This window comes from Hyla sarda, chromosome 5 (assembly GCF_029499605.1).
Source record: "Hyla sarda isolate aHylSar1 chromosome 5, aHylSar1.hap1, whole genome shotgun sequence".
Taxonomy (NCBI): Eukaryota; Metazoa; Chordata; class Amphibia; order Anura; family Hylidae; genus Hyla; species Hyla sarda.
In genome coordinates this window covers 7,898,106-7,915,838 of record NC_079193.1, presented here as the reverse complement: position 1 = coordinate 7,915,838, position 17,733 = coordinate 7,898,106, and the positions used below count along the sequence as shown (strand labels likewise).

The 17,733-nt window shown below is 40.2% G+C and overlaps 1 long non-coding RNA gene across 1 annotated transcript in view; it reads right to left on the bottom strand.

Annotated features, from left to right (window-relative positions):
* LOC130272855 (uncharacterized) overlaps window positions 1-15,239 on the bottom strand; it is a 59,937-nt gene extending 44,698 nt beyond the window's left edge. The window contains exon 1 of the long non-coding RNA XR_008843764.1: window positions 15,123-15,239. This is a non-coding gene — a long non-coding RNA (uncharacterized LOC130272855). The remainder of the gene's footprint in view (window positions 1-15,122) is intronic.
* Between the last annotated feature and the right edge of the window lie 2,494 nt (window positions 15,240-17,733).

The window sequence follows — 17,733 nt, the reverse complement described above, 5'->3', positions numbered from 1 at the left end:
CTAAGAGAGTTTAAAAGTGCATTAAAAGCCATATCTGGGTATTAGTGATCACATATACAAAAAGTGCAAGGTTGTTAAAATACTTTCTTACATAATTACTCATTAATAACATCTTTGCATAATAAAACAATCGTGGGGTTAAAAACATCACCACTGTGAAGAATGAACGCTCACACGTTACTGTAGGACGCCATCATAGCGTTCATAGCATAGGAAGTTCGGCTTCTGTATCGTGCGATGATGTTTGCGGTCACATGACAGGTCTCCATGCCAGTGCGTCATTTTGCACTTGCGCATAGGGAATCCTGAGGCTGTGGAAGCCATCATACCAAAAGGCATTACTTTTAACAAATTTAAAAGCAAGATACGGGAATAAAAATGTGTATATAGCATACAAAAAAGTGTCTAGGATATGTGTGTGTGAACTAGTGTATGAGAAGAAATATAGCAAACAGAAAATTCCAATCGGTATCTAAAAAGTATAAATATCTAAAATGCATATACTAATGTTAGCCCAAATAATAAATAAGAAAAACGCATCCAATCGCATACTAATGTGAACAATGACCTAAATCATCATCATAAATATTGAAGTGTTATGGATACATATATGTGTATATGTGAAAATTCATATATAAGTACATAGAAACATGTAGAAATGAATAAGTATGTTATCCTGTCAATCAAAAACGAGTGTATCATACTAATAAAAGTAAGAATATGAAAAAGGAAAATAAATTAATATTTATAAACCACAATACATATTTATTGTAATTAATAATCTACAAAAGTATTTTTAGAAAAACTAAAATTATATTGCATAGTAAGCGTATAATCATGAAAAATTATTCCACAGCTCTATCATGTGACCGATATATTAGAATCATTTAAATTTTATGTATAGTTAGGTGAGGGCTCATCATCATTCTTCGTCATGACGAATGCTTCCTAATCTATATAAAAAGAAAGAGAGAAAGTAAGAATCAATTTAACTATTTTATGTTTAATGACAAGTTTTATTTACAGTTGTCCGGGACCGCCATGGGCACTCATGTAGCGCCCACGTACACCAATATGTTCATGGTAGCCCTGGAGGAGACGAACGTCTATGGGTGCCACCACTTCAGCCATGTGCTGCGGTGGTGGCGCTAGATAGACGATGTCTTCCTTATCTGGACTGGTATGGACACACATACTAGGAGTTTGTCATTTTTTGAACCAGATAGTCACATTTTCATATGATTCTGTTCAGTTCTTCGATACTATGGTATCTATTGAAAGGGATCATCTGTCTATAGATCTATATGTTAAACCAACGGACAGCAATGACATTCTAAGATACTACAGCCACAACCCTCGCCCCATGGTTCGGTCCCTGCCATCTAGTCCGATGATGCGAGCTTGCCACATCGTCCAAACGGATGACAGGATCGAACCGGTTCTTGACAATATGATTACTAATTTTACCAAGAGAGGGTATCCATTGGGTTTGCTACACCAAAGCAAAAAGAAGGTCTTAGACATAAACCGCAAACAATTGATTCACCAACCCAAAAAAGGAGCAGCACCCACCGGGATTGCCTTTATTTCTATGTATAACTGCAAGTCTGAAGCAATAGCTAGAGTCATTCGGAAATAGGAAATACTGGCCGGTAGTGAAGGAATGTTTCCCAACATTCCTAAGTTCCAACTCCTGCCCCTTATGTCATACAGAAAACCCCCGAGTAAACTCGTAAAAACAGACGTTTCCCGGAATGAGGGGATCCGTCAAAAATATCTCACGGTGAGCCAGAAAGGATAATTGCTCGCGGATGATAAAGGGTTCTACCTTTTGTCATCCGCAGACGGGGAAAGAATATAAACTAAAATTCTATCTGACATGTACATCGGATTTCGTGATTTACGTACTATCTTGTCCATGTAACTATCTCTATGTTGGAGAAATTACTCTAGATTTCTGGACCCGCCTCAACCAACACTTATACTTCATCCGAAAATCCCGGATGGATCTACCGGTGTCGAAACTTTGTTGAGGCGGGTCATACGGAAAATGATTTACGTTTTACTTTGATCATGTCACCATGTCCAAAAAAGGTGGCGATCGCATCAGTAGGTTAAAGAAAAAAGAACTCTTTTGGATTTATGAGTTGGGCTCTTTACGCCCACTAGGTCTTAATGTCTTTACAGTTCAATTGATTCTTACATTCTCTCTTTCTCCGTTTTTTTTAAAATAGATTTTGAAGCATTCGTCGTCACGAACAATGATGATGAGCCCTCACCTAACTATACATAACATTTAAATGATTATAAAATTTCGGTCACATGATAGAGCTGTGGAACAATTTTTCATGATTATACATTTACTATGCAATATAATTTAGTTTTTCTAAAAATACTTTTGGAGATTATTAATTACAATAAATATGTATTGTGGTTTATAAATAGTAATTCCTTTTCCTTTTTCATATTTTTACTTTTATTAGTATGATACACTTGTTTTTGATTGACAGGATAACATACTTATCCATATCTACACGTTACTATGCACTTATATATGAATTTTCACAAATATACATATATGTATCCATAACACTTCAATATTTCTGATGATGATTTAGGTCAATGTTCACATTAGTATGCGGTTGGATGCGTTTTTTATTTATTACATGGGCGAACATTAGTATATGCATTTTTGATATTTATACTTTTAGATACCGATTGGAATTTTCTGTTTTCTATATTTCTTCTCATACACTAGTTCACACACGTGGTGAGATGCCTTTGTTAGCCCTTTGTTGGCAATGACAGAGGTCAAATGTTTTCTGTAAGTCTTTACAAGGTTTTCACACACTGTTGTTGGTATTTTGGCCCATTCCTCCATGCAGATCTCCTCTAGAGCAGTGATGTTTTGTGGCTGTCGCTGGGCAATACGGACTTTCAACTCCCTCCAAAGGTTTTCCATGGGGTTGAGATCTGGAGACTGGCTAGGCCACTCCAGGACCTTGAAATGCTTCTTACGAAGCCACTCCTTTGTTGCCCGGTGCCGTGTGTTTGGGATCATTGTCATGCTGAAAGACCCAGCCACGTTTCATCTTCAATGTCCTTGCTGATGGAAGGAGGTTTTCACTCAAAATCTCATGATACATGGCCCCATTCATTCTTTCCTTTACATGGATCAGTCATCCTGGTCCCTTTGCAGAAAAATAGCCCAAAGCATGATGTTTCCACCCTCATGCTTCACAGTAGGTATGGTGTTCTTTGGATGCAACTCAACATTCTTTCTCCTCCAAATAGAGTTGAGTTTTTACCAAAAAGTTCCACTTTGGTTTTATCTGACCATATAACCTTCTCCCAATCCTCTTCTGGATCATCCAAATGCTCTCTAGCGAACTTCAGATGGGCCCGGACATGTACTGGCTTAAGCAGGAGGACACGTCTGGCACTGCATGATTTGAGTCCCTGGCGGCGTAGTGTGTTACTGATGGTAGCCTTTGTTACTTATGTCCCAGCTCTCTGCAGGTCTTTCACTAGGTCCCCCGAACCGCCAACCCCCCCCCCTCCCCCCCCCCCCGTGTGGTTCTGGGATTTTTGCTCACTGTTCTTGTGATCATTTTGAAACCATGGGGTGAGATCTTGGGTGGAGCCCCAGATCGAGGGAGATTATCAGTGGTCTTGTATGTCTTCCATTTTCTAATAATTGCTCCCACGGTTGATTTCTTCACACCAAGCTACTTGCCTATTGCAGATTCAGTCTTCCCAGCCTGGTGCAGGTCTACAATTTTGTTTCTGGTGTTCACAATGAGATTTTATGGATTTTTTCTCATTCTGTCTCTCGTAGTTGAGGTTATAACCTATGATGAAAATTACAGCTTCTCATCTTTTTAAGTGGGAGAACTTGCACAATTGGCGGCTGACTAAATACTATTTTGCCCATTGTATCTGTATGGACGGGGGAAATCTGTGGGGTCCTGCTGTAAAGTATACGGCTGCCATCTTTCCACGCTAATAATATATGTTTATTTTATTGCACTTCTCCGTAGAGTCCATCATTGGCGCCGGAAGCTGACGCTGGGCAGGTCTATGGCAGGAGGAGCTGGAAAATGAGGATTTTAGATAACACAGCATGAAGATGGTGGAATCTGCGAGGAAGAGAAGACAGGAAAATGGAATCCTCCCGGAATGTTCCATGTTGGATGTGTTCCTGGAATGTGTCTGTGTGAGCGCAGCCTGGGGGGGGGGGGGGGGTCTGATATGTTGGGACATGTGTGAGCGCAGACTGAGGGGAGATGAAGGTCTCATATGCTGGGATATGTGTGAGCACAGCCCGGGGGGGGGGGGGTCTGATATGTTGGGATATGTGTGAGCGCAGACTGAGGGGAGATGAGGGTCTTATATGTTGGGATATGTGTGAGCACAGCCCGGGGGGGGGGGGTGTCTGATATGTTGGGATATGTGTGAGCACAGCCTGGGGGGGGGGCGAGGTTTACATGCTGGGATATGTGTGAGCACAGCCTGGGGGGTCTCATATGCTGGGATATGTGTGAGCACAGCCTGGGGGGTCTCATATGCTGGGATATGTGTGAGCACACCTAGCTATGGTGCCCCTATATCAGTGCTAGCTATGGTGCCTCTATATCAGTGCTAGCTATGGTGCCTCTATATCAGTGCTAGATATGGTGCCACTATATCAGTGCTAGCTATGGTGCCCCTATATCAGTGCTAGCTATGGTGCCCCTATATCAGTGCTAGCTATGGTGCCTCTATATCATTGCTAGATATGGTGGTGCCCCTATATCAGTGCTAGCTATGGTGCCCCTATATCAGTGCTAGCTATGGTGCCCCTATATCAGTGCTAGCTATGGTGCCTCTATATCAGTGCTAGCTATGGTGCCACTATATCAGTGCTAGCTATGGTGCCACTATATCAGTGCTAGCTATGGTGCCACTATATCAGTGCTAGCTATGGTGCCCCTATATCAGTGCTAGCTATGGTGCCCCTATATCAGTGCTAGCTATGGTGCCACTATATCAGTGCTAGATATGGTGCCACTATATCAGTGCTAGCTATGGTGCCCCTATATCAGTGCTAGCTATGGTGCCTCTATATCAGTGCTAGCTATGGTGCCACTATATCAGTGCTAGCTATGGTGCCACTATATCAGTGCTAGCTATGGTGCCCCTATATCAGTGCTAGCTATGGTGCCCCTATATCAGTGCTAGCTATGGTGCCACTATATCAGTGCTAGATATGGTGCCACTATATCAGTGCTAGCTATGGTGCCCCTATATCAGTGCTAGCTATGGTGCCTCTATATCAGTGCTAGCTATGGTGCCTCTATATCAGTGCTAGCTATGGTGCCCCTATATCAGTGCTAGCTATGGTGCCCCTATATCAGTGCTAGCTATGGTGCCTCTATATCAGTGCTAGCTATGGTGCCCCTATATCAGTGCTAGCTATGGTGCCCCTATATCAGTGCTAGCTATGGTGCCCCTATATCAGTGCCAGGTATGGTGCCACTATATCAGTGCTAGCTATGGTGCCACTATATCAGTGCTAGCTATGGTGCCCCTTTATCAGTGCCAGGTATGATGCCTCTATATCAGTGCTAGCTATGGTGCCTCTATATCAGTGCTAGATATCGTGACCCTATATCAGTGCTAGATATGGTGCCTCTATATCAGTGCTAGCTATGGTGCCCCTATATCAGTGCTAGCTATGGTGCCTCTATATCAGTGCTAGCTATGGTGCCCCTATATCAGTGCTAGCTATGGTGCCTCTATATCAGTGCTAGCTATGGTGCCCCTATATCAGTGCCAGGTATGGTGCCACTATATCAGTGCTAGCTATGGTGCCACTATATCAGTGCTAGCTATGGTGCCCCTTTATCAGTGCCAGGTATGATGCCCCTATATCAGTGCTAGCTATGGTGCCTCTATATCAGTGCTAGCTATGGTGCCACTATATCAGTGCTAGCTATGGTGCCCCTATATCAGTGCCAGGTATGGTGCCACTATATCAGTGCTAGCTATGGTGCCCCTATATCAGTGCTAGCTATGGTGCCCCTATATCAGTGCTAGCTATGGTGCCACTATATCAGTGCTAGCTATGGTGCCACTATATCAGTGCTAGTTATGGTGCCCCTATATCAGTGCTAGCTATGGTGCCCCTATATCAGTGCTAGCTATGGTGCCCCTATATCAGTGCTAGCTATGGTGCCCCTATATCAGTGCTAGCTATGGTGCCACTATATCAGTGCTAGCTATGGTGCCACTATATCAGTGCTAGCTATGGTGCCTCTATATCAGTGCTAGCTATGGTGCCCCTATATCAGTGCTAGCTATGGTGCCTCTATATCAGTGCTAGCTATGGTGCCACTATATCAGTGCTAGCTATGGTGCCCCTATATCAGTGCTAGCTATGGTGCCACTATATCAGTGCTAGCTATGGTGCCCCTATATCAGTGCCAGGTATGGTGCCACTATATCAGTGCTAACTATGGTGCCACTATATCAGTGCTAGCTATGGTGCCCCTATATCAGTGCTAGCTATGGTGCCTCTATATCAGTGCTAGCTATGGTGCCACTATATCAGTGCTAGCTATGGTGCCCCTATATCAGTGCTAGCTATGGTGCCACTATATCAGTGCTAGATATGGTGCCCCTATATCAGTGCTAGATATGGTGCCACTTTATCAGTGCTAGCTATGGTGCCCCTATATCAGTGCTAGCTATGGTGCCACTATATCAGTGCTAGCTATGGTGCCACTTTATCAGTGCTAGCTATGGTGCCCCTATATCAGTGCTAGCTATGGTGCCCCTATATCAGTGCTAGCTATGGTGCCCCTATATCAGTGCTAGATATGGTGCCCCTATATCAGTGCTAGCTATGGTGCCCCTATATCAGTGCTAGATATGGTGCCTCTATATCAGTGCTAGCTATGGTGCCCCTATATCAGTGCTAGATATGGTGCCACTTTATCAGTGCTAGCTATGGTGCCCCTATATCAGTGCTAGCTATGGTGCCCCTATATCAGTGCTAGCTATGGTGCCCCTATATCAGTGCTAGCTATGGTGCCCCTATATCAGTGCTAGATATCGTGACCCTATATCAGTGCTAGATATGGTGCCACTATATCAGTGCTAGCTATGGTGCCACTATATCAGTGCTAGCTATGGTGCCCCTATATCAGTGCTAGATATGGTGCCACTTTATCAGTGCTAGCTATGGTGCCCCTATATCAGTGCTAGCTATGGTGCCCCTATATCAGTGCTAGCTATGGTGCCACTTTATCAGTGCTAGATATGGTGCCTCTATATCAGTGCTAGCTATGGTGCCCCTATATCAGTGCTAGCTATGGTGCCACTTTATCAGTGCTAGCTATGGTGCCCCTATATCAGTGCTAGCTATGGTGCCCCTATATCAGTGCTAGCTATGGTGCCCCTATATCAGTGCTAGCTATGGTGCCCCTATATCAGTGCTAGCTATGGTGCCCCTATATCAGTGCTAGCTATGGTGCCACTATATCAGTGCTAGCTATGGTGCCACTATATCAGTGCTAGCTATGGTGCCTCTATATCAGTGCTAGCTATGGTGCCCCTATATCAGTGCTAGCTATGGTGCCCCTATATCAGTGCTAGCTATGGTGCCACTATATCAGTGCTAGCTATGGTGCCCCTATATCAGTGCCAGGTATGGTGCCACTATATCAGTGCTAACTATGGTGCCACTATATCAGTGCTAGCTATGGTGCCCCTATATCAGTGCTAGCTATGGTGCCTCTATATCAGTGCTAGCTATGGTGCCACTATATCAGTGCTAGCTATGGTGCCCCTATATCAGTGCTAGCTATGGTGCCACTATATCAGTGCTAGATATGGTGCCCCTATATCAGTGCTAGATATGGTGCCACTTTATCAGTGCTAGCTATGGTGCCCCTATATCAGTGCTAGATATGGTGCCACTTTATCAGTGCTAGCTATGGTGCCCCTATATCAGTGCTAGCTATGGTGCCCCTATATCAGTGCTAGCTATGGTGCCACTATATCAGTGCTAGCTATGGTGCCCCTATATCAGTGCCAGGTATGGTGCCCCTATATCAGTGCCAGGTATGGTGCCACTATATCAGTGCTAACTATGGTGCCACTATATCAGTGCTAGCTATGGTGCCCCTATATCAGTGCTAGCTATGGTGCCCCTATATCAGTGCTAGCTATGGTGCCCCTATATCAGTGCTAGCTATGGTGCCACTATATCAGTGCTAGATATGGTGCCTCTATATCAGTGCTAGCTATGGTGCCCCTATATCAGTGCTAGATATGGTGCCACTTTATCAGTGCTAGCTATGGTGCCCCTATATCAGTGCTAGCTATGGTGCCCCTATATCAGTGCTAGCTATGGTGCCCCTATATCAGTGCTAGCTATGGTGCCCCTATATCAGTGCTAGATATCGTGACCCTATATCAGTGCTAGATATCGTGACCCTATATCAGTGCTAGATATGGTGCCTCTATATCAGTGCTAGCTATGGTGCCACTATATCAGTGCTAGCTATGGTGCCACTATATCAGTGCTAGCTATGGTGCCTCTATATCAGTGCTAGCTATGGTGCCACTATATCAGTGCTAGCTATGGTGCCCCTATATCAGTGCTAGCTATGGTGCCACTTTATCAGTGCTAGCTATGGTGCCCCTATATCAGTGCTAGATATGGTGCCACTTTATCAGTGCTAGCTATGGTGCCCCTATATCAGTGCTAGCTATGGTGCAACAATAGAGAAAAAGAATCAGCTCACCCAGTCGTCTCCAAGGTATATGGAAAATAGCACAATACACCTGTACCAGCGGGAGCTCCGGATGGTCTCTGAGGCCAAGTCCTCAGGTGAAGCAATCAGGAAGGAGAAAAGGAAGTTCCGGCTCCCAAGGCTGGATAAAACATTCAAGTTTATTTCTTCATATTTAAATCCAGTGCATGAGCAAACAATAAAAGCAATGTAGGAGAGAACAACACCGAACGCACCGACGCGTTTCGACTTAACGCTAAGTCTTAGTCATGGCAACTACAAAACCCAGCATGACTTCCTTTTATATCGTCATATCCCATAGGAGGGGAAGAAACACCCATGGGTGTGTACCCACAGGTGAGGAATACAATGCAACACAGTCCCGTTAAATGAAACCACTGTAATCTAGTGTTAGAACATGAATGAAAAAATAAAAATAAATGTATATATAAATAAGTAGACATACATCTATACACACTTGACATTATGAAAGATGTATAATGACTAATATATATATGACAGATCATGTCTATAATTGAGTCCGGACGGGAAGCGAGAATCCATGCACAGGATCCTAAACGCCTCCCGTCTGAACAGGGACTTGCACCAGTCCCTCCTCTACGAGGAGGATGTACTCTCTCCAGACCTGTAACTTCTATCCTGGGAACGATGCCATCATGTTTTTCTATTATATGTTTGGCTATGCCCGACAAGGATCTATTTGAAAATTGACCTGGTGAAGGTAAATTGAGATGTTCTTGTATTCTGATTTTAAATTTTCGACTGGTACATCCAATGTATTGAAGCATACATTCTAAACAGGTAATGCTGTATACAACGTGATGTGTTTGACAGTTAATGTAACTTTTAATGTTATAACTGATGTTAGTGACACATGATTTAAAGGTGTTAGAGTTAGTCATAAGCTTGCAGATATTGCATCTATTTCTTCCACACTGATAACTCCCTTTGGTGGAAAGCCAGGTATTGCCCTGTGTATAATGAGCTGTGATGTCACTAGGTGACAATTGGGCGTGTAGGGATCTGGCCCTTAGGGGAACGACTTTAATACTGTTTGCCTGTAGAATCTTGGACATGGTGAGGTCATGATGTAAGACCGGTAGATGTTTATAAATGATATTTCTAATTTCCCCAAACTGATTGGAAAATGAGGTGGTGAAAGTTAAATTGTTTTCTGTGTCTGGGTGTCTATTAGTTAATTTATCTTTAAGGTAGTATCCCGGCGGTTTGGAATTCACGATACCCTCTGCTCTTGCTATAGTGTGTGTGTTATATCCCCTATCTCTCAGGCGTTTCCTAATGTCTTTGCATGTATCAGAATATATAGAATCTTGTGTGGATGTACGCCTGGCCCTGACAAATTCACCTATTGGAAGGTTTAAAATAGTGTGATGGGGATGGCAACTGGTAGCATGAAGAAGGCTATTGCCTGAGCATGGCTTACGGAAAAGTTTAGTCTGGATACAATCATTGGCTGGATCACCCGTGAGTGTAACATCTAAAAAATCTATACTCACGGTGTTTGTATTCATGGTGAATATTAAAGAAAAATCATTATAATTAAGAAATTGAGAAAATTGCTGGGCTTCAATAGAAGTCCCCCGCCACACTAGGAGGAGGTCGTCTATGTATCGCCCATACCACCCTATGAGATGGTAAAACGGGTTGGCTGGCGAAAACAAGACGACCTCCTCCCAGTAAGCCATATAGAGATTGGCCAGGGATGGCGAAAATTTAGAGCCCATCGGGCAGCCAGTAATTTGCAAATAATAAATATTATTAAAGCAAAAGAAATTGTGTTGAAGCAGGAAAAGCATGACCTGTAAAATATATTCCTGTAGATCATAATCATAATTACTATATTTTTTGAGATGGTATGATACGGCTATAACGGCCATGTCATGCGGTATGCATGTGTACAGAGCCGTAATGTCACAGGTCATCCAGCTCTCTTGATCAGACCAATGTAGGCGTTCCATGGCCTGGAGTAAAGTTTTAGTGTCTCTGATATATCCCATGGTCCTACATACATGAGGCTGCAGCAGTTCATCTAGCCAGGAACTTAGTCTTTCCAACAAGGAGTCGATACCCGCGACAATCGGTCGCATAGGTGGCGGGAACATGTCCTTATGTAGTTTAGGTAACGCATGGAATATAGGGCATTTCACATGGAGCGGTTTCAAATATTCAGATTGTTTCTCAGAAATGATAGATAAGGCTGTGCCTTCTTCCAGAAGTTGGTTTAATTTGTTTCTTACACTGTCAGTGGGGTTATAGCTCAGTTTGCGATAGGTGTTGACATCCTGTAACATCTCCAATATTAATCTCTCGTATAGTGCAGTATCCATAACTGCTACGGAACCCCCTTTGTCTGACTGTCGTATAGTCAAAGTGTTGTTTTCCATTAATTCTTTGACGGCCTTTCTTTGTTCCACTGTTAAATTATGTCTATATCTATTATTTTGTTGTTGTAGATATAGATTCTTTAAATCTTGTTTAACTCTCTGCTGGAAAGTGTCCATACTATCCGATCTGGAGTTCATGGGATAAAACTCCGGATTCTTTGTACTGAAAGTGTTGATGGTACTGGAAAATGTATTCATATCCTCAGGTATATATTGTAAATCTGTGAGTATTTGTGTGGAAACATGGTCCTGGAAGGTACTATGTAGTGGCATTTGACTTTGTCCTCTTATGGTGCCCCTATATCAGTGCTAGCTATGGTGCCCCTATATCAGTGCCAGGTATGATGCCACTATATCAGTGCCAGGTATGATGCCCCTATATCAGTGCTAGATATGATGCCCCTATGTCAGTCAGATCCACTGTGCCGCTGTCCTATACTCTGCCCTGTAGCACATATCCTGTATCATATTGCACATATCCTATAGCATATATCCTATAGCACATATCCTCTACTGTTTCCTAATGCGCATATCCTATACCCTTTCCTATAGTACATATCCTATTCTATAGCACATACCCTATACCCTGTCATATAGCACAAATCCTATACCCTGTCATATAGTACATACCCTATACCCTGTCATATAGCACATATCCTATACCCAGTCCTATAGCACATACCCTATACCCTGTCATATAGCACATATCCTATACACATATCCTATATCATATCATGTCCTATACACATATCCTATATCCTATACACATATCCTATATCCTATACACCTATCCTATATCATATCATGTCCTATACACATATCCTATATCATATCCTATATACATATCCTATATCATATCGTGTCCTATACACCTATCCTATATCATATCCCATATCCTATACACATATCCTATATCATATCCTATACACATATCCTACACCATATCATGTCCCATACACATATCCTATATAATATCATGTCCTATACACATATCCTATATCATATAATATCCTATACACATATCCTATATCATATCCTATACCTATATCATATCATGTCCTATACACATATCCTATATCATATCCTATACACATATCCTATATCATATCATATCCTATACACATATCCTATATCATATCATATCCTATACACATATCCTATATCATATCATATACACATCCTATATCATATCATATCCTATACACATATCCTATATCATATCCTATACACATATCCTATATAATATCATATCCTATACACATATCCTATATCATATCCTATACACATATCCTATATCATATCCTATACACATATCCTATATCACATAATGTCCTATACACATATCCTATATCATATCATGTCCTATACACATATCCTATATCATATCCTATACACATATCCTATACACATATCCTATATCATATCCTATATAATATCTTATATCATATCCTATACACATATCCTATATCACATCATGTCCTATACACATATCCTATATCATATCCTATACACATATCTTATATCATATCCTATACACATATCCTATATCACATCATGTCCTATACACATATCCTATATCATATCCTATACACATATCCTATATCATATCCTATACACATATCCTATATCATATCATATCCTATACACATATCCTATATCATATCCTATACACATATCCTATATCATATCATATCCTATACACATATCCTATATCATATCATATCCTATACACATATCCTATATCATATCATATCCTATACACATATCTTATATCATATCCTATACACGTATCCTATATCATATGATGTCCTATTCACATATCCTATACACATATCCTATATCATATCCTATACACATATCCTATATCATATCCTATACACATATCCTATATCATATCCTATACACATATCCTATATCATATCCTATACACATACCCTATACACATATCCTATACACATATCCTATACACATATCCTATATCATATCCTATACACATATCCTATATCATATCCTATACACATATCCTATATAATATCATATCCTATACACATATCTTATATCCTATACACATATCCTATATCATATAATATCCTATACACATATCCTATATCACATCATATCTTATACACATATCCTATATAATATCATATCCTATACACATATCCTATATCATATCCTATACACATATCCTATACACATATCCTATACACATATCCTATATCATATCCTATACACATATCCTATACACATATCCTATATCATATCCTATACACATATCCTATATCATATCCTATACACATATCCTATACACATATCCTATACACATATCCTATACACATATCCTATATCATATCCTATACACATATCCTATATCATATCCTATACACATATCCTATATCATATCATGTCCTATACACATATCCTATATCCTATCCTATACACATATCCTATATCATATAATATCCTATACACATATCCTATATCCTATACACCTATCCTATATCATATCCTATACACCTATCCTATATCATATCATATCCTATACACATATCCTATATCCTATACACATATCCTATATCATATAATATCCTATACACATATCCTATATCATATAATATCCTATATCACATCATATCCTATATCATATAATATCCTATATGACATCATATCCTATATCATATAATATCCTATACACATATCCTATATCATGTCCTATACACATATCCTATATAATATCATATCCTATACATATAATATCCTATACACATATCCTATATCATGTCCTATACACATATCCTATATAATATCATATCCTATACATATAATATCCTATACACATATCCTATATCATGTCCTATACACATATCCTATATAATATCATATCCTATACACATATCCTATACATATAATATCCTATACACATATCCTATATCACATCATATCCTATATCAGATCATGTCCTATACACATATCCTATATCACATCATATCCTATATCACATCATATCCTATATCACATCATATCCTATGTCATATAATATCCTATATCACATCATATCCTATTGCCATATTCTATATCATATCCTATACATATAATATCCTATATCACATCCTATACACATATCCTATATCACATGATATCCTCTACCCATATCCTATATCATATAATATCCTATACACATATCCTATATCACATCATATCCTATATCGTATAATATCATATACCCATATCCTATATCACATCATATCTCATATCCATATCCTATATCACATCATATCCTATACCCAAATCCTATATCATATAATATCCTATACACATATCCTATATCACATCATATCCTATTCCCATATCCTATATCATATCCTATACATATAATATCCTATACACATATCCTATATCATATCCTATACCCATATCCTATATCACATCATATCTCATATCCATATCCTATATCACATCATATCCTATATCACATCATATCCTATACACATATCCTATATCATATCATATCCTATACCCATATCCTATATCACATCATATCCTATACCCAAATAGTATATCATATAATATCCTATACCCATATCCTATATCATATAATATCTTATACACATATCCTATATCATATCCTATACACATATCCTATATCATATCATGTCCTATACACATATCCTATATCACATCATATACACATATCCTATATCATATAATATCTTATACACATATCCTATATCACATCCTATACACATATCCTATATCATATCATGTCCTATACCCATATCCTATATCACATCATATCCTATACCCAAATCCTATATCATATAATATCTTATACACATATCCTATATCACATCCTATACCCATATCCCATACACATATCCTATATCATATAATATCTTATACACATATCCTATAGCACCTTAGGTAGAATATCTTCTTGTCCACAGACATCATCAATGTATCGGGTCCATTCATCCCACCACAAAAGTTTGGCGTAGTTGGGGGGGGGGGGGTCGGATTTTGATCCCATAGCTCTGCCATATTGATATAAAATAAAATTGTTATTATGTAAAATAAAAAAAATAGCTCAGATCTGCTGAACGCTAGCCACTGTGAACACCCGACGGACCCCACTGATTGTCGGTGAAGTCTATGTAAAACCGCATGCCTGGCGCACTACCCCAACTTGTACGGGCAGCCTCAACCTTCAACAAAGGAGCCATAATACATCAATAGCGCCACCTGAAAGAAGGAAATATTTTATTTTTCGTTTTTTTTTTTTTTCGTTTTTTTTTGGCCAAGACATAAAATGGAGAAATGCAGAACTGGGATTATCCGCGACCGCCGCCACCTGGTTCTGACCGCGCTGATGTGACCGGAGGAGCCTGCAGATGTTTTATGAGGAGAGAACATGACACTCCAACTCTTATCTCATGGGGGAAGTATTTGTCTGGAAATGTCACTGGCATCCTGCGCGCTCTGCTGTGCCAGGCTCCACTACACCATCAAAGGCAGGAGCCTTACTGATAAATGTTCCCGAATAACACCCTGAAGCAGTGTTTTCCAAACAGTGTGTCTCCAGCTGTTGCAAAACGACAACTCCCAGCATGCCCGGACAGCCAAAGGCTGTCCGGGCATGCTGGGAGTTGTCGTTTTGCAACAGCTGGAGACACACTGTTTGGAAAACACTGCCCTAAAGACTGAGAGAAGGCTCCACAGTCACGTGCTCTCTGTAACGCTGCTGTTTGGAAACCACCAGCGTACTGTGAGTGTTGAGCGTGAATATTCGAAATGCACATTTTTACCGCGAATATCGGCACTTAGCAATTTCGCGAATATTTAGCATATAGTGATATATATTCCTAATGACGAATATTTGTGTGTTTTTTTTAAATGCAAATTTACGCGAACATTTATGCAAACATTTATGCGAATATTTATGCGAACATTTATGCGAATATTTATCCGAACATCGACACTTCCAGACTGGACACTGATCCCTCCCTTCTTTTAGGCGAAAGATATAATTGCGCATGCGCACTGTGCGAATTTCATAACGAATTTTCGCATGAAAAAAAAAAAAAAGAGAACGAACATAGCGAATATGCGAATTTCGCGAACATAGGACGAATATTCATCCATATATTCGCGAAAGTATTGCGAATTTCGAAAATGGCCTATGCCGCTCATCGCTAGGGATGAGCAGCATAGGCCATATTCAAATTCGTGATATTTTGCGAATATATGGACGAATATTCGTCCTGTATTCGCAAAATTTGCATATTCACTACGTTCCTTTTTTTTTTTTTTTCCCCATGCGAAAATTGGTAATAAAATGCGCAATTATATCTTTCACCTAAAAGAAGTGAGGGATCAGTGTCCAGTCTGGAAGTGCCGATATTCGCAGAGATATTCACAGAAATATTAGCAAAAAAATTTGCATTAAAAAAAAATATATATTCGCCATTATGAATATATATCACTATATGCTAAATATTCGGCAAAGTGCTGATATTTGCAGTAAAAATTCGTATTTCGAATATGCGTGTTCAACACTACTCATCACTACTTACCATGCACCCTGGGTCTTATCTGCGCCGTGCGACATTCTGGGTGCCATGTTCATGTTGTGTTTCCTGGACTTCCTGCTCTTATTTTTCTGCCATTGCTGCAGTTTCCCCTCTGTCCTCTAGGGGCAGCGCTTGAGCACTGGCTGAGACTTATAGGGCCAGTGTGCACTCCCTATTTGATTCCCCTCCAATTCCTGCCAGGCACCACCCATATAAGGAGGCCACACCTGATGTTCTGGGCCTCAGAAAACTGTCACGCCCCATGGGTGTGGACCCACTGTGCCACAAGTGGCAGCCGGCAAGGCAGGCAGAATGGGACTAAACTGAGACTTAGAAATAGCGCCATGGACTCCAGTGGAAAACTTTTTTTTTTTTTTTTAAATCAACTGGTGCCAGAAAGTTTAACAGATTTGTAAATTGCTTCTATTAAAAAATCTTATTCCTTCCAGTACTTATTAGTGTCTGTATACTACAGAGGAAATTCTTTTCTTTTTGGATTTCTTTTCTGTCACAACCACAGTGCTCTCTGCTGACAGCTTTGTTCATTTTAGGAACTGTCCAGAGCAGGAGAAAATCCCCATAGCAAACCTATGCTGCTCTGGACAGTTCCTAAAATGGACAGAGGTGTCAGCAGAGAGCACTGTGGTCGTGACAGGAAAGAAATTCAAAAAGAAAAGAATTTCCTCTATAGTATACAGCCGCTAATAAGTACAGGAAGGATTAAGATTTTTTAATAGTAGTCATTTGCAAATCTGTTTAACTTTCTGGCACCAGTTGATAAAAAAAAAAAAGTTTTCCACCAGAGTACCCATTTAAGGTGTTTACTTACAAAGTGCAAAAATAGTCCAATAAACAGGCACTGGTCAGGAACCAGGGTCAGCAGACAGATCAGGCAGAGACCTAGCAATGCTGTTAAACTAAAGCAGAATGCACAATCTTGCTGAGGCCCAGAACATCCGG